General features: G+C 49.2%; 1 protein-coding gene across 2 annotated transcripts in view; it reads right to left on the reverse strand.

Moving 5' to 3' along the window:
- LOC144507815 (volume-regulated anion channel subunit LRRC8C-like) overlaps window positions 1-17785 on the reverse strand; it is a 55243-nt gene extending 37458 nt beyond the window's left edge. For both annotated transcript variants that reach the window (XM_078235142.1, XM_078235141.1), the window contains exon 1: window positions 17647-17785. The gene's annotated coding sequence lies outside the window, so the exon portion shown is untranslated. The remainder of the gene's footprint in view (window positions 1-17646) is intronic.
- Between the last annotated feature and the right edge of the window lie 529 nt (window positions 17786-18314).

Here is an 18314-nt window from a genome sequence, read left to right on the forward strand (position 1 = left end):
AGGGTTCAGTACTGGTGGGGACAGGTCTATTGCTATATTACACTGTGGTACAGTACTCATGAGGATGTATCTGTCACTGCATAACACTGGTGAACAGTACTGGTGGAGATGGCTCTGCCACTGTATAACACTAGGGTGCAAGGTGGGTGTTGGTCTGCCACTGTATCACCCTGTGATACAGTACTCATGGGGACGAGTCTATCACTGCATAACCCTGGGGTACAGTATTGGTGGGAACTGGTCTGTAACTGTATAACAAAGAACAAAGAACAATACAGCACAGGAACAGGCCCTTCGGCCCTCCAAGCCCGTGCCGCGCCCTGGTCCAAACTAGACCATTCTTTTGTATCCCTCCATTCCCACTCCGTTCATATGGCTGTCTAGATAAATCTTAAACGTTCCCAGTGTGTCCGCCTCCACCACCTTGCCTGGCAGCGCATTCCAGGCCCCCACCACCCTCTGTGTAAAATATGTCCGTCTGATATCTGTGTTAAACCTCCCCCCCTTCACCTTGAACCTATGACCCCTCGTGAATGTCACCACCGACCTGGGGAAAAGCTTCCCACCGTTCACCCTATCTATGCCTTTCATAATTTTATACACCTCTATTAAGTCTCCCCTCATCCTCCGTCTTTCCAGTGAGAACAACCCCAGTTTACCCAATCTCTCCTCATAACTAAGCCCCTCCATACCAGGTAACATCCTGGTAAACCTCCTCTGTACTCTCTCCAAAGCCTCCACGTCCTTCTGGTAGTGTGGCGACCAGAACTGGACGCAGTATTCCAGATGCGGCCGAACCAACGTTCTATACATCTGCAACATCAGACCCCAACTTTTATACTCTATGCCCCGTCCTATAAAGGCAAGCATGCCATATGCCTTCTTCACCACCTTCTCCACCTGTGACGTCACTTTCAAGGATCTGTGGACTTGCACACCCAGGTCCCTGGGGTACAGTCCTGTTGGGGATGGGTCTGTCAGTGTATGACACTGGGGTTTAGTACTGGTGAGGACGGGTCTTTCACTGTATAACATTGGGGTTCAGTACTGGTGGGGATGGATCTGTTACTGTGCAACACTGGGGTTTCAGTACTGGCGGGAACAGGTCTGTTAAGGTGTAACACTGGAGTACAGAACTGGTGGGGACGGGTCTGTCGCTGTACAACACTGGGGTGCAGGACTGATGGGATGGGTCTGTCACTGTATAACACTGGGGTACAGTACTGCTGGGGATGGGTCTTTACTGCACAATACTGGGGTGCAGTACAGTTTGGGACGGGTCTGTCATTGTACTGGGATACAGTACTGGTGGGGACGGGTCTGTCACTGTATAACACTGGGGTACAGTACAGGTGGGGATGGGTCTGTCACTTATGGGATTTATCCTAGGATTCTCTGGGAGGCTAGAGAGGAGATTGCAGAGCCTTTGGCTTTGATCTTTGTGTCGTCATTGTCTACTGGAACAGTGCCAGAAGACTGGAGGATAGCAAATGTTGTCCCCTTGTTCAAAAAGGGGAGTAGGGACAACCCTGGTAATTATAGACCGGTGAGCCTTACTTCTGTTGTGGGCAAAGTATTGGAAAGGATTATAAGAGATAGGATTTATGATCACCTGGAAAGGAACAATTTGATTAGGGATAGTCAGCACGGTTTTGTGAAGGGTAGGTCGTGCCTCACAAATCTTACTGAGTTCTTTGAGAAGGTGACCAAAGAGGTGGATGAGGGTAAAGCGGTTGATGTGGTGTATATGGATTTCAGCAAAGCGTTTTATAAGGTTCCCCATGGTAAGCTTTTGCAGAAAATAGGGACACATGGGATTGAGGATGATTTAGTGGTTTGGATCAGGAATTGGCTAGCTGTAAGAAAACAGAGGGTGGTGGTTGATGGGAAATATTCATCCTGGAGTTCAGTTACTAGTGGTGTACCGCAAGGATCTGTTTTAGGGCCACTGCTGTTTGTCATTTTTATTAATGACCTGGATGAGGGCATAGAAGGATGGGTTAGTAAATTTGCGGATGACACTAAAGTCAATGGAGTTGTAGACAGTGCGGAGGGAAGTGGCAGGTTACAGAGGGACATAGATAAGCTGCAGAGCTGGGCTGAGAGGTGGCAAATGGAGTTTAATGCGGAAAAATGTGAGGTGATTCACTTTGGAAGGAGTAACAGGAATACAGAGTACTGGGCTAATGGTAAGATACTTGGTAGTGTGGATGAACAGAGGGATCTGGGTGTCCATGTGCATAGATCCCTGAAAGTTGGCACCCAGGTTGATAAGAGGGCATACGGTGTGTTAGCTTTTATTGGTAGAGGGATTGAGTTTCGGAGCCAGGAGGTCATGTTGCAACTGTACAAAACTCTGGTGCGGCCGCACTTGGAGTATTGCGTACAGTTCTGGTCGCCGTATTATAGGAAGGATGTGGAAGTGTTGGAAAGGGTGCAGAGGAGATTTACCAGGATGTTGCCTGGTATGGTGGGAAAACCGTATGAGGAGAGGCTGAGGGGCTTGAGGTTGTTTTCGTTAGAGAGAAGAAGGTTAAGAGGTGACTTAATAGAGGCATACAAGATGATCAGAGGATTAGATAGGGTGGATAGTGAGAGCCTTTTTCCTCGGATGGTGATGGCTAACACTAGGGGACATAGCTTTAAATTGAGGGGTGATAGATGTAGGACAGATGTTAGAGATAGGTTCTTTACTCAGAGAGTAGTAAGGGCGTGGAATGCCCTGCCTGCAGCAGTAGTGGATTCGTCAACATTAAGAGCATTCAAATGGTTATTGGATAAACATATGGATGATATTGGATTAGTGTAGGTTAGATGGGCTTTAGATTGGCTTCACTGGTCGGCAGAACATCGAGGGCCGAAGGGCCTGTACTGCGCTGTAATGTTCTATGTTCTATGTTCTATAACACTGGGCTACAGTAATGGTGAGGACGGGTCTGTCACTATCTAACACTGGGGTTTCAGTACTGGCGGGGACAGGTCTGTTACGGTGTAACACTGGGGTATAGAACTGGTGGGGACGGGTCTGTCACTGTATAACACTGGGGTATAGAACTGGTGGGGACGGGTCTGTCACTGTATAACACTGGGGTATAGAACTGGTGGGGACGGGTCTGTCACTGTATAACACTGGGGTACAGGACTGATGGGATGGGTCTGTCCCTGTGATAATACTAGGGTACAGGGTCTCTCGGTGGGCCTGACATTGTACAACACTGGGGTGCAGTGCTAGTGGGGATGGGTCTGTCACTGTATGACACTGGGGTACAGTACTGGTGCAGACGGGCCTGTCATTGTATAACAATGGGATTCAGTACTGGTGGGGACGGATCTGTCACTGCAAAACACTGGGTTACAGTACTCACGGGGATGGGCCTGTCACTATATAACACTGGGCTCTCACTATTGGTGGGGACAGGTCTGTCACTGTCTAACACTGGGTTACAGTACTGGTAGGGGCCTGTCTCTCACTGTACTGGGATACAGTACTGGTAGGAACGGGTCTGGCATTGTACTAGGGTACATTCTTGGTGGGGACGGGTCTGTCACTATGTAAAACTGGGGTACAGTACTGGTGGGGACGGGTCTGTCACTGTATAACACTGGGGTACAGTACTGGTAGGGACAAGTCTGTCATTGTACTGGGGTACAGTAAAGGTGAGATAGGTCTGTCACTGTGTAAAACTGGGGTTCAGTACTGGTATGGACAGGTCTATTGCTATATTACACTGTGGTACAGCACATGGGGATGTATCTGTCACTGCATAACACTGATGAACAGTACTGGTGGAGATGGCTCTGCCACTGTATAATCCTGTGGTACAGTACTGGTGGGGACGGATCTGTCACTGCATAACCCTGGGGTACAGTATTGGTGGGGATGGGTCTGTCACTGTACAACATTGGGGTACAAGTTGGGGGTGGGTCTGTCACTGTGCAACATTGGGGTACAGTTCTGGTGGGGACGGGTCTGTCACTGCATAACCCTGGGGTACAGTATTGGTGAGGACGGGTCTGTCACTGTATAACATTGGGGTACAAGTTGGGGACGGGTCTGTCACTGCATAAAACGGGGGACAGCACTGGTAGGGGCAGGCCTGTCATTGTACTGGGATACAGTACTGGTGGGGACAGGTCTGTCGCTCTATAACACTGGGGTACAGTACTGGTAGGGGCAGGTCTGTCATTGTATTGAGGTATAGTAAATGTGGGGCCAGGTCTGTCACTGTGTAAAACTGGGGTTCAGTACTGGTGGGGACAGGTCTGTCACTGTATAACACTGGGGTACAGTACTGGTGGGGACGGGTCTGTCACTGTATAACACTGTGGCACAGTACTCATGGGGATGTATTTGTCACTGCATAACATTGGTGAACAGTACAGGCGGGGACAGGTCTGTCACGGTACAATACTGGGGTACAGTACTGGTGGGGACAGGTCTGTCACGGTATAACACTGGGGTACAGTACTGGTGGGGACGGGTCTGTCACGGTATAACACTGGGGAACAGTACTGGTGGGGACGGGTCTGTCACTGCATAACCCTGGGGTACAGTATTTGTGGGGATGGGTCTGTCACTGCATAACCCTAGGGTACAGTATTTGTGGGGATGGGTCTGTCACTGCATAACCCTGGGGTACAGTATTTGTGGGGATGGGTCTGTCACTGCATAACCCTGGGGTACAGTATTTGTGGGGATGGGTCTATCACTGTATAACACTGGGGAACAGTATTTGTGGGGATGGGTCTGTCACTGCATAACCCTGGGGTACAGTATTTGTGGGGATGGGTCTGTCACTGTATGACACTGTGGTACAGGACTGGTGGGGATGGGTCTGTCACTGTATAACACTGGGGAACAGGACTGGTGGGGACGCATCTTTCAGTGTATAACACTCGTGCACAGGACTGGTCAGGACGGCTCCGTCAGAGCATTACAATGGGGTCTCAGTCCTGGTGGGGCTGGGTCTGTCGCTGTATAACACTGGGGTATAGTACTGATGGGAAGGGTCTGCTACTGTGTAACACCGGGGTACAGAACTGGTGGGGACGGGCCTGTCACTGTATAACAATGTGGCACACTATTGGTGGGGATGGGTCTGTCACTGTGTAACACTGCGGCACGGTAGCACAGTGGTTAGCACTGCTGCTTCACAGCTCCAGGGACCTGGGTTCGATTCCCGGCTTGGGTCACTGTCTGTGTGGAGTTTGCACATTCTCCTCGTGTCTGCGTGGGTTTCCTCCGGGTGCTCCGGTTTCCTCCCACAGTCCAAAGATGTGCGGGTTAGGTTGATTGGCCATGCTAAAAATTGCCCTTAGTGTCCTGAGATGCATAGGTTAGCGGGATTAGTGGGTAAATCTGTAGGGATATGGGGGTAGGGCCTGTGTGGGATTGTGGTCGGTGCAGACTCGATGGGCCAGATGGCCTCTTTCTGTACTGTAGGGTTTCTATGATTTCTATGATTAACACTGGTGGGGACTGGTCTGTCACTGTATAAAACTGGGGTACAGGTTGGGGGTGGGTCTGTCACTGTGCAACATTGGGGTACAGTTCTGGTGGGGACGTGTCTGTCACTGTATAACACTGGGGTACAGTACTGGTGGGGACGGGTCTGTCACTGTATAACACTGGGGTACAGTACTGGTGGGGACGGGTCTGTCACTGTATAACACTGGGGTACAGCACTGATGAGGACAGGTCTGTCACTGTATAACACTGGGGTACAGTACTGGTGGGGACGGGTCTGTCACTGTATAACACTGGGGTACAGTACTGGTGGGGACGGGTCTGTCACTGTATAACAATGGGGTACAGTACTGGTGGGATTGGTCTGTCACAGTATCACACTGGGGTACAGTACTGGTGGGGATGGGTCTGTCCCTGTATAACACTGGGGTACAGTACTGGTGGGGATGGGTCTGTCCCTGTATAACACTGGGGTACAGTACTGGTGGGGACGGGTCTGTCACTGTATAGCACTGGGGTACAGGGTGGGGGTGGGTCTGTCACTGTACAACACTGAGGCATAGTACTGGTGGGGATGGGTCTCTTGCTGTATAATACTGGGGTTCAGTACTGGTGGGGACGAGTCACTGTATGACACTGTGGTACAGTACTGGTGGGAATGGGTCTGTCATTGTATAACACTGGGGTACAGTACTGTTGGAGACAGGTCGGTATAAAACTGGGGCACAGTACTCATGGGGATGTATCTGTCACTGTATAGCACTGGTGCACAGAACTGGTGGGGCTGGGTCTGTCATTGTATAACACTGGGTTGCAGGATATTGGTGAGCTGTCACTGTATAACACGGGTGCAGTACTCATGGGGTCGGGTCGGTCAGTGTTTGATACTGGGGTACAGTGCTGGTGGGGACAGGTCTGTCACTGTATAACACTGGGTGCAGTACTGGTGGGTACGGGTCTGTCACTTCATAACACTGGGGTATAATACTGGCGGAGAAGGGTCTGTTTCTGTATAACCCTGTGGTACAGTACAGGTGTGGTTGGGTCTTTCACTATATAACACTGGGGCACACTACTGGTGGGATGGGTCTGTCACTGTCTGACACTGGGGTACAGTGCTGCTGGGGATGCGTCTGTCACTGTATAACACTGGGACAGTGTTCTGGTGGAGATGGGTCTGTCACTGTGTAACACTGGGGTACAAAATAGGTGGTGACGGGTCTGTCACTGTATAACACTGGGGTACAGTACTGGTGGGGATGGGTCTGTCCCTGTATAACACTGGGGTACAGTACTGGTGGGGACAGGTCTGTCACTGTATAACACTGGGGTACAGTACTGGTGGGGCTGGTCTGTCCCTGTATAACACTGGGGTACAGTACTGGTGGGGCTGGTCTGTCCCTGTATAACACTGGGGTACAGTACTGGTGGGGCTGGTCTGTCCCTGTATAACACTGGGGTACAGTACTGGTGGGGACATGTCTGTCCCTGTATAACACTGGGGTACAGTACTGGTGGGGCTGGTCTGTCCCTGTATAACACTGGGGTACAGTACTGGTGGGGACAGGTCTGTCACTGTATAACACTGGGGTACAGCACTGGTGGGGACAGGTCTGTCCCTGTATAACACTGGGGTACAGTACTGGTGGGGCAGGCCTGTCCCTGTAACACTGGGGTACAGTACTGGTGGGGTGGGTCTGTCCCTGTATAACTCTGGGGTACAGCACTGGTGGGGTGGGTCTGTCCCTGTATAACACTGGGGTACAGCACTGGTGGGGTGGGTCTGTCCCTGTATAACTCTGGGGTACAGCACTGGTGGGGTGGGTCTGTCCCTGTATAGCACTGGGGTACAGTACTGGTGGGGCGGGTCTGTCCCTGTATAACTCTGGGGTACAGTACTGGTGGGGCGGGTCTGTCCCTGTATAACTCTGGGGTACAGCACTGGTGGGGTGGGTCTGTCCCTGTATAGCACTGGGGTACAGTACTGGTGGGGCAGGCCTGTCCCTGTATAACACTGGGGTACAGTACTGGTGGGGCGGGTCTGTCCCTGTATAACTCTGGGGTACAGCACTGGTGGGGTGGGTCTGTCCCTGTATAGCACTGGGGTACAGTACTGGTGGGGTGGGTCTGTCCCTGTATAGCACTGGGGTACAGTACTGGAAGGTACAGGTTTGGCCTTCTGTAACCCTGGGCGTGCGATATTGCTGAGCTGAATCTATTGACGAACATTAAATAGTGTGAATGGAAGATTTTATTCGTGTGACACACACTGTTATCAATGTATTAAAACAATTGGCTCCCTTAACCTTTACCCTTCAATCCATTATTGTATTCTGTCGGTCCTGGCACTCCATGTTTACACAGGCTGTGTCGCTATTTCCTGTTACTGAAATGTGTGACAGCCTGTTGGGAATATAGTCCACTCTCTTCCAGCACAGATATTATGTTATTAATATTCATATCGATCATTCAATATCCAAGTCTTTTTTCTCTCCAAGTCTCCCTTTATTCAAACTTCTACTTTCTTATTGCTTCTGTATATCATTAACATGCATATAGATTTGATTAGTAATCTTAGCCTGATATTAACTCCAATTCATTGTCCATGGAATATGGTGTTCTGCAAAGTCATTACATCCCAGTCTGAACTGTAAAGTCCTGGACTGGTTAACCCCTTCATACAGCAGGATATAGACAGGCTGGAAAATTGGGTGGAGAAATGGCAGATGGAATTTAATCTGAATAAATGCGAAGTGATGCATTTTGGAAGAACTAATGTAGGGGGGAGTTATACAATAAATGGCAGAGCCATCAAGAGTATTCACGGTGGAAAGGGATCTGGGTGGTTGTACTGCTGGTTTGCGGTGGACAGAAAGGATCGAGCATGTGGACATAAAGAAAGAGGATGTGTTGGAACTATTGAATGGCATCAAGGTTGGTAAGTCGCCGGGACCGGATGGGATGTACCCCAGGTTACTGTGGGAGGCGAGGGAGGAGATTGCGGAGCCTTTGGCGATGATCTTTGCATCGTCGATGGAGACGGGAGAGGTTCCGGAGGATTGGAGGATTGCAGATGTGGTCCCTATATTCAAGAAAGGGAACAGGGACAGCCCGGGAAATTACCGACCGGTGAGTCTAACCTCAGTGGTTGGTAAGTTGATGGAGAGGATCCTGAGAGACAGGATTTATGATCATCTAGAGAAGTTTAGTATGATCAAAAGTAGTCAGCACGGCTTTGTCAAGGGCAGGTCGTGCCTTACGAGCCTGGTTGAGTTCTTTGAAAATGTGACCAAACACATTGACGAAGGAAGAGCGGTGGATGTGGTCTATATGGACTTCAGCAAGGCGTTCGATAAGGTCCCCCATGCAAGACTTCTTGAGAAAGTGAGAGGGCATGGGATCCAAGGGGCTGTTGCCTTGTGGATCCAGAACTGGCTTGCCTGCAGAAGGCAGAGAGTGGCTGTGGAGGGGTCTTTCTCTGCATGGCGGTCAGTGACCAGTGGAGTGCCCCAGGGATCTGTTCTGGGACCCTTGCTGTTTGTCATTTTCATAAATGACCTGGATGGGGAAGTGGAGGGATGGGTTGGTAAGTTTGCTGACGACACCAAGGTAGGTGGTGTTGTGGATAGTTTGGATGGATGTCAGAAGTTGCAGCGAGACATAGATAGAATGCAAGACTGGGCGGAGAAGTGGCAGATGGACTTCAACCCGGATAAGTGTGTGGTGATCCATTTTGGCAGATCCAATGGGATGAAGCAGCAATATAATATGAAGGGTAACATTCTTAGCAGTGTAGAGGATCAGAAGGACCTTGGGGTCCGGGTCCATAGGACTCTTAAATCGGCCTCGCAGGTGGAGGATGCGGTCAAGAAGGCGTACGGCGTACTGGCCTTCATTAATCGAGGGATTGAGTTTAGGAGTCGGGAGATAATGCTGCAGCTTTATAGGACCCTGGTTAGACCCCACTTGGAGTACTGCGCGCAGTTCTGGTCACCTCATTACAGGAAAGATGTTGAAGCCATTGAAAGGGTGCAGAGGAGATTTACAAGGATGTTGCCTGGATTGGGGGGCATGCCTTATGAGGATAGGTTGAGGGAGCTTGGTCTCTTCTCCCTGGAGAGACGAAGGATGAGAGGTGACCTGATAGAGGTTTACAAGATGTTGAGAGGTCTGGATAGGGTAGACTCTCAGAGGCTATTTCCAAGGGCTGAAATGGTTGCTACGAGAGGACACAGGTTTAAGGTGCTGGGGGGTAGGTACAGAGGAGATGTCAGGGGTAAGTTTTTCACTCAGAGGGTGGTGGGTGAGTGGAATCGGCTGACGTCGGTGGTGGTGGAGGCAAACTCGTTGGGGTCTTTTAAGAGACTTCTGGATGAGTACATGGGATTTAATGGGATTGAGGGCTATAGATAGGCCTAGAGGTGGGGATGTGATCGGCGCAACCTGTGGGCCGAAGGGCCTGTTTGTGCTGTGGCTTTCTATGTTCTATGTTCTATGTAAACACAGAGGGACCTAGGTGTGCAAGTCTACAAATCCTTGAAGGTGGCAGCACAGGTGGAGAAGGTGATGAAGAAGGCATATGGTATGCTTGCCTTTATAGGACGGGGTATAGAGTATAAAAGCTGGAGTCTGATGTTGCAGCTGTATAGAATGCTGGTTAGGCCACATTTGGAGTACTGCGTCCAGTTCTGGTCACCGCACTACCAGAAGGACGTGGAGGCTTTAGAGAGAGTGCAGGATGGGGTACAGTACTGGTGGGGATGTTGCCTGGTATGGAGGGTCTTAACTATGAGGAGAGATTGGGTAAACTGGGCTTGTTCTCCCTGGAAAGACGGAGAATGAGGGGAGACCTAATAGAGGTGTACAAGATTATGAAGGGTATAGATAGGGTGAACAGTGGGAAGCTTTTTCCCAGGTCGGAGGTGACGATCACGAGGGGTCACGGGCTCAAAGTGAGAGGGGCGAGGTATAACTCAGATATCAGAGGGACGTTTTTTACACAGAGAGTGATGGGGGCCTGGAATGCGCTGCCAAGTAGGGTGGTGGAGGCAGACACGCTGGCATCGTTTAAGACTTACCTGGATAGTCACATGAGCAGTCTGGGAATGGAGGGATACAAATGAATGGTCTAGTTGGACCAAGGAGCGGCACAAGCTTGGAGGGCCGAAGGGCCTGTTTCCTGTGCTGTACTGTTCTTTGTTCTTTTGTTCTTTGTTCATGCCACACATAGGGTCTGATAAGGCAGCGACGGATTAAGAGGGATTGGAACTGCCTCAAAGGGAGAAAGTTAACTGCAAACATCCCCATCCCTCACACCACCACACTCCATAACTGTCAGGAGAGGGGCAGGATTAATTAGTTAAATTCCAAATTCCCCATGCTTAAACCGACACACACACACACCTGCCTGCTTTTCACTGTGACTATTGTGGGAGGGGTGTTGTCTATGTGGTGGGAAAGGCAGGTCCAGGTGGTGGGAAAGGCAGGTCCAGGTGGTGGGAAAGGCAGGTCCAGGTGGTGGGAAAGGCAGGTCCAGGTGGTGGGAAAGGCAGGTCCAGGTGGTGGGCTCCCTCCTGATATTGAGGGTGCGATTTGAAATGAGTGCCCACTGCACAGGTTTCCCAGGATTCAGGAAATCCGTCAGCCAAAGGGAGATGGGGCTGGATCTAGCTCCTAAGACAAGCGTGAATGGGAAGGCATCCGAAGCCTGAGGTTCCTGGGTAAAGGAGGAGTTCATAGAAACCCTACTGTACAGAAAGAGGCCATTCGGCCCATCGAGTCTGCACTGACCACAATCCCACCCAGGCCCTACCCCCATATCCCTACATGTTTTACCCACTAATCCCTCTAACCTATGCATCTCAGGAAACTAAGGGGCAATTTTAGCATGGCCAATCAACCTAACCCGCACATCTTTGGACTGTGGAAGGAAACCGGAGCACCTGGAGGAAACCCACGCAGACACGAGGAGAATGTGCAAACCCCACACAGACAGTGACCCAAGCCGGGAATCGAACCCAGGTCCCTGGAGCTGTGAAGCAGCAGTGCTAACCACTGTGCTACCGTGCCGAGTTCAAGAGGAAGGTGAAGCAGGAAGGGGGGAGCGGCAGGAGGGCGGATAAGCGAGAGAGCGTTTCATTAATGGGAGGGAGAAGCTAGCTGAATATAAGAAGGTCAGTGATAAAGTAACCAAGTAGAGAAACTGATAAGGACATGTGTTAATATTTTCAGAACAGGCTAATATAGTTCGGAACATCTTTCTAAGCATGATGGGAAATATAGCCAGCACTGTGGCAACCCAACTGCCAATCACAAGTTATAAAACCTAACAACCTTCAGAGGATGGATTTATCTGACTTGCCCTACCCCCTCAAGGGAATGTTCCCTGATATTGCCTACAATATCATGTCTTTTCATTCAAGCATGAGGAAGATCTATCAATGCTGGAGAGATCATCCTGTTTGCTTTCCTGAAGGTCTCTCTCTCTCTGATACAAATTCTGCAGCATAAATCTATAGTCCTTGGTTTTTACCTCGCAAAGCACTGTTAGTTACAACCCCAAATCACCAAATTGTCCTAACACCTACATCACCAGACCCAATGATGAGTGGGGAATGGGGAGTGGGGAATGGGGAGGTTGGGGGGGGGGGGGGTACTTTGTGCTGTGGATGTTCCCTGTTATCTCACCGGGAAGCTGGGAATGTCTCCGATCTATCGTCTCCCAATCTCTGCTCTTATCACCCTAACATTGTTCACCTATCCTCTGAAGGTTGTTAGGTTTTATAACGAGAGAGAAAAGTGAAGATGAAAAGGAAGAAGTGTGCATATGACAGATACCAGGTAGACAGATACCTGGTTTCGAGGGCGGCACGGTAGCACAGTGGTTAGCACTGCTGCTTCACAGTTCCAGGGGCCCGGGTTCGATTCCTGGCTCGGGTCACTGTCTGTGTGGAGTTTGCACGTTCTCCTCGTGTCTGCGTGGGTTTCCTCCGGGTGCTCCGGTTTCTTCCCACAGTCCAAAGATGTGTGGGTTAGGTTGATTGGCCATGCTAAAATTGTCCTTAGTGTCCTGGGATGTGTAGGTTAGAGGGATTAGTGGGTAAAATATGTAGGGATATGGGGGTAGGGCCTGGGTGGGATTGTGGTCGGTGCAGACACGATGGGCCGAATGGCCTCTTTCTGTGCTGTAGGGATTCTAAGATTCTAAGAAAATACAAGGGAGAATCAGGCTGAATACAGAAGGAGAAGAGGGGAAGTGACAAAACTAATCAGAAAGATAAGAAGAGCATGTGAAAAGAGACCGGCAGCTAACATAAAAAAAAACCCAAATGTCTTCTGTGGGCATATAAATAATACAAGGATGGTTAAAGAAAGAACAGGACCAATTGGGATAGAAAAACAAACTTGCTTTTGTGACATAACGGAAGATTTAAACGAGTAATTTGCACCTGTCTTTACAAAAGAAGCAAATGCCACCCGGGCCGAGTTGAGGGAGGAAGTGATTGGAACACTCGAGGTGTCTACAATTGAGAAGGAGGAGAAGGTTTATCTTTACTCCAAATTGATAAGGCACCAAGATTGGATGATCCTGAGGTGGTGGAGGGGGTGGGGGGGAATTGCAGAGGAACGTTGATAATTTTCAAGTCTTCCTTAGACACGGTATGGGGGGGGGGGCGGGGGGTGATGCGCATCAATTGGACACGAGACTTGAAGCTTCGGTAAAAGAAGGCTTTTATTAACTAACAATGGAACTATCAGAACTTTAACACACTATCCCAGACTGAAGGGGTCCCGCCCGAGCAGGGGGTCTTATACCTCTCCCAGGAGGCGGAGCCCGACTGGGATGTGCCACAACAGTAACAACCACAGGTGTATCAATCCCACCCTAGCCCAACAACAACATTAGAACAACCCAACAACAACATTAGAACAATCCCACAGTGGGAACCAACGATGGTTCACCACAGGTTGGGGGGGGTGTTGGAGGAGGGGGCGGTGCCAAAGGACTGGAGAATTGAGAGTGTTACATTTTCGTTCAAAAAACGGGTGTCAGGGTAAAACCAGCAACTAATAGACCAGCCAGTTTGAATTCAGTGGTAGGGAATCTTCTGGAAACTGTAGTTCAGGATAAAATCAATAGTCACTTAGACAAGTGCAGGATAATTCAAGAAAGCCAGCATGGATTCATGAAGGGAACATCATGGTGAACTCACTGGCTGGAGATTTCTGAGGAGGTAACAGAGAAGGTTGATAAGGGCAGTGTTGTAGATGTGCTGTGTATGGATGTTCAAAAGGCATTTGATACAGTGCCACACAACAGACTTGTCAGCAGAATTCCACCTCATGGAATAAAAGAGAAAGTAGATATTCGGATAAGAATGCAGCCATTTGTGCACAGCAAGGTCCCTCAAGGCACCATATGATAATGACCAGAGACTATTGTTTGAAGTCATGTTGGTTAAAATTTTAAAGTTTACATAAATTCTGTTTTTCAGACTGGAGGGAGGTTTATCATGGAGTTCCCCAGGGGTCAGTGTTGGGAGCCTTACTTTTCCTGAGATATATTAATGATCTGGCTGTGGTATTCAGGGCATAATGTCAACATTTGCAGATGGTACAAAGATTGGAATCATTGTCAGCTGTGATGACGATATTCTTGGGCTTTAAAAGGACAGAGACATGTTGGTGGATTGGGCAGACAAGTGGTGAATCATTTTGGCAGGAAGAATATGGATAGAATAAAGGAAGCAACTCTAAAGGAGGTGCAGGAACAGAGGGACCTCAGTGTATGTAGATAAGTCATTGAAAATGGCAGGGCATATTGAGAGAGCAGTGAATAAATTAGGTTTTATTAATGGGGGCATTGAGTACAAGAGTGAGGAGGTCATGTTGAACTTGTATAATACACTGGTTAGGTCTCATCGAGAGACTGTGTCCATTTCTGGGTACCAGGCTTGAGGAAGGATGCGAAGGCATTGGAGAGAGTGGAGAGGAGATTCACAAGAATGGTTCCTGGGATAAAGAACTCTAGCCAAGAGGGTAGATTGGAGAGATTAGGACTGTTTTCCTTGGAGAAAAGAAGACAGAGAGGGTACTTGATAGAGGCATTGAAGATCCTGAGAGGTATGGCCAGGGTAAATAATCAGAAACTGTCCATATGCAAGAGAGGATTAAACTAGAGGGTGCAGATTCAAAATGATTGGTAAAAGGAGTAGAAGTGATGTGAGGAAAAATTTTTTTACCCAGAGGGTGTTGGAGTGAGCTTCCAAAGAGGATGAAAGAGGCAAGTTTGATCAAGGTATTTGAAAGGGAATTGGATAACTATTTGAAAAGAAAGAATGTGCAAAGTTACAGGGATAAGGCAGAAGAGTGGGACTAGGTAGAATGCTCTGTCAGAGAGCCAGTGGCGACTCGATGGGCTGAATGGCCTCCTCCTGCACTGAAAAGACTCCGTGATAGTGTGAAAACCTTTGCCTGCTGGAAACTCACAGAGCTGGGTAAATACGAGGAAATAGATTGGAGGCTAACATGACATGAATCCAAATGTCTGCTTTAGGTAATGAGAGGGCTGGTAGCATAGTGGTAATGTCATTGAACAAAGAACAATACAGCACAGGAACAGGCCCTTCGGCCCTCCAAACCTGCGCCGCTCATGTGCCCAGCTCGACCATTCTTTTGTATCCCTCTCTTCCCAGTAAAGAACAAAGAACAATACAGCACAGGAACAATAATTGGGCTAATAATCCAGAGGCTCAGCTTAACGGTCTGGGAGTGTGGGTTCAAATCTCACCAAGGCTGATCGAATTTAAATTCAATTAATATATCTGTGATTATAAAGCCAGTCTCAGTAATGGTGACCATTAAACCATCATTGATTGCTGTAAAAACTTATCTGGTTCACTTTAGGAAAGATACACTGGCATTGGAGGCAGTCCAGAGAAGGTTCACTAGGTTGATCCCGGGTATGGAGCTGAAAGCTGGATAACAAGGCGGCTCAGTTTGGTAAACAAGGCGATTGGTAAAAAGAGGAGAGAGAGAGCATGAGGATAAAATGTATGCAGAACGTGTGGCTGGTGCGGCGGGGACAGATACAAGAGGGATTGGAAGGGACAAAGGAAACAATTGTTGGTGGAAGGAGCAAGGTGCAGGGAGTGGGACTGACTGGCTTGCTCATTGGAAGAGCTAGTACCGGGTTGGATGGGCCAGGTGGCCTCATTGTGTGTGCCCCTGGGCCCTCGCCAAGTCTTGTATCACGATGGGACCAATTCCAACCTGGAAGCCGGAACGCCTGCCGGCCAGGAAGTCATTGCGACTACTGAGGGGGTTTGAAGTTTACATTTAAAACTAATCGAAGCTGAATGTGGTGTCCACAGGGCAGGAGGGAGCTGGAGACAGCTGGGATGTCATTGCAAACTGTAAATGTGCAGGGTTCTAATAGGACCTCTTCCTCAGAAAGACCTTTCCACAAACCGTGCCAATCAGCAGCTTGGAAGCAGCCCAGCTTCCTCAGTCATTGTTACAGTTTAGTGAGTGGACACACCTTCTCCCTGAGCGAAAGCAGGATTTAACCCTGTGAGATTTCCCCCAATCTCACACACAATCCTTTCAGTTTGCTCACATCCTCCTCATTGTTTTGCTGCTAGTTTCACTCCCTAAACCAACACTGACCAGACGGTAGGGGAGTCTAAGCCTAGAGGGCATGGGTTTAAGGTGAGAGGGGCGAGATACAAAAGAGTCCAAAGGGGCAATTATTTCACACAGAGGGTGGTGAGTGTCTGGAACGAGCTGCCAGAGGTAGTAGTAGAGGTGGGTACAATTTTGTGTTTTAAAAAGCATTTAGACAGTTACATGGGTAAGGTGGGTATAGAGGGATATGGGCCAAATGCGGGCAATTGGGACTGGCTTAATGGTAAAAACTGGGTGGCATGGACAAGTTGGGCCGAAGGGCCTGTTTCTATACTGTAAACCTCTGTGATTCTATGACCACACACGCATTACACTTCCACCCTGTACACCACCCCACCCCCCCCAGCAATCACCCACCGCCCAGCCAATGCTCTGTCCCCACTGGCCACCAACACCCCTCCCCACCGCCCCCCCCCCCCCCCGCCCCCCCCCGCCCCAACACACGCACACACACCCTAAATGAACTGCAATATCTCCGGAAGAATGAGTGGGAAGAGGGGTGTGGGTGAGGGGGGCAGGTTTGAGATGGGAGACTCCAAGATGGGCAGAGGATATGTAAGATTCAGGGCAAGGAGGGTAGAGGGAGAGAGAGAGAAAGCCCAGGAGAAAGAGAGAGAGAGAGCCGGAGCCTGGGGTTGGTCGGGGGAAAGGAAGAGAAAGAGTATAGAAACAAGGGAAAAGAGGAAGGAGAGAGAGAGAGTGGGAGGGAGACAGAGGGAGGGAGAGAGAGAGGAAGAGAAGGAAAGAGAGAAGAACAAGGAAAAAGAAAAATGAGAGAGAGAGAAGGAGTGAGAGAAATTGATGAAAGAGAGAGTAAAACTGGACAGAGCGAGAGAGAAGGAAATAGAGAGCAGGAGAGAGAGGGAGAGAGGGGAGGATAAAGAGAGTGGGAGAGAGAGAGGGAGGGAGAGAGAGCGGGAAGGAAAGAGCGCAGGAGGGAGAGAGAGAGAGAGAAAGGGAGAGAGCATGAGGGAAGGATAGAGAGCGGGAGGGAGAGTGAGAGAGGGAGAGAGAGAGAGGGAAGAAAAGAGCGAGAGGAAGGGAGAGAGGAGAGAGAGAGAGGGAAGGAAAGAGAGCAGGAGGGAGAGAGAGAGAAAGGGAGAGAGCATGAGGGAAGGATAGAGAGCGGGAGGGAGAGTGAGGGAGGGAGAGAGAGAGGGAAGAAAAGAGAGGGGGAAGGAAAGAGAGCAGAAGGGAGAGAGAGAGTGAGGGATAGAGAAAGGGAAGAAAAAAGAAGGGAGGAGGGAAGTAGATGAAAGAGAGAACAAAACAGCTGGAAGAGAAAGGGCAGGAGAGAGAGAGGAGTGAGGGAGAGAGAGAATGAGAGAAAAGGAGATTGAGGAGAAAAAACGAAAGATCAGGAAAAGAGAGAGAAGTGAGAGTGTGAAGGAAAAAGAAAGAAAGATAAAGAAAATTATAAGAGAGAAGAAGCACAAGTAGTGACCGCAGAAGCGATGAAGAGTGTTATAATTAGACAGAGAGACTCGACTTACTGTCAGCATTCCTGAACAGCTGTATTTAACAGCAAGGAGATCCAACAAGTTCTTTACTCTGAGAGTTAGTACTTTCTGTTTCCCAGAACACTCAGTGAAACGTCTCCTGATATAGCCAGCTGCAGGGAGAGAATTCTGACTGAAGATAAACAGCATTGTTCTGGGCAGGAGACGGGGGCCAGTGTATCGAGATCCCACCCACTGCTTTAACCACATGACGGAGCAGAGACTGAGCTGTCCATCAGAGGAGGTGGTCAGTCATGGGCACAGCTCCTTCCCAAGTGGGTGGGAAAGATCTCACGGCACTACTGGGAAAGCAGAGATTTGATTTGATATTGTCACATGTATTAGCATACGCTGAAAAGTATTGTTTCTTGCACTCTATACAGACAAAACATACTGTTCATAGAGAAGGAAATGAGAGAGTGCAGAATATAGTGTTACAGTCATAGCGAGAGTGTAGAGAAAGATCAGCCTACTATCTGGTAGGTCCATTCACAAGTCTGGTGGCAGCAGGGAAGAAGCTGTTCTTGAGTCAGTTGGTACGTGACTTCAGACTTTTGTATCTTTTTCCCGATAGCAGAAGATGAGAGTATGTGGGGTGCGTGGGGTCCTTAATTATGCTGGCTGCTTTGCCGAGGCAGCGGGAAGTATAGACAGAGTCAATG

This window comes from Mustelus asterias, chromosome 19, assembly GCF_964213995.1.
Source record: "Mustelus asterias chromosome 19, sMusAst1.hap1.1, whole genome shotgun sequence".
Classification (NCBI taxonomy): Eukaryota; Metazoa; Chordata; class Chondrichthyes; order Carcharhiniformes; family Triakidae; genus Mustelus; species Mustelus asterias.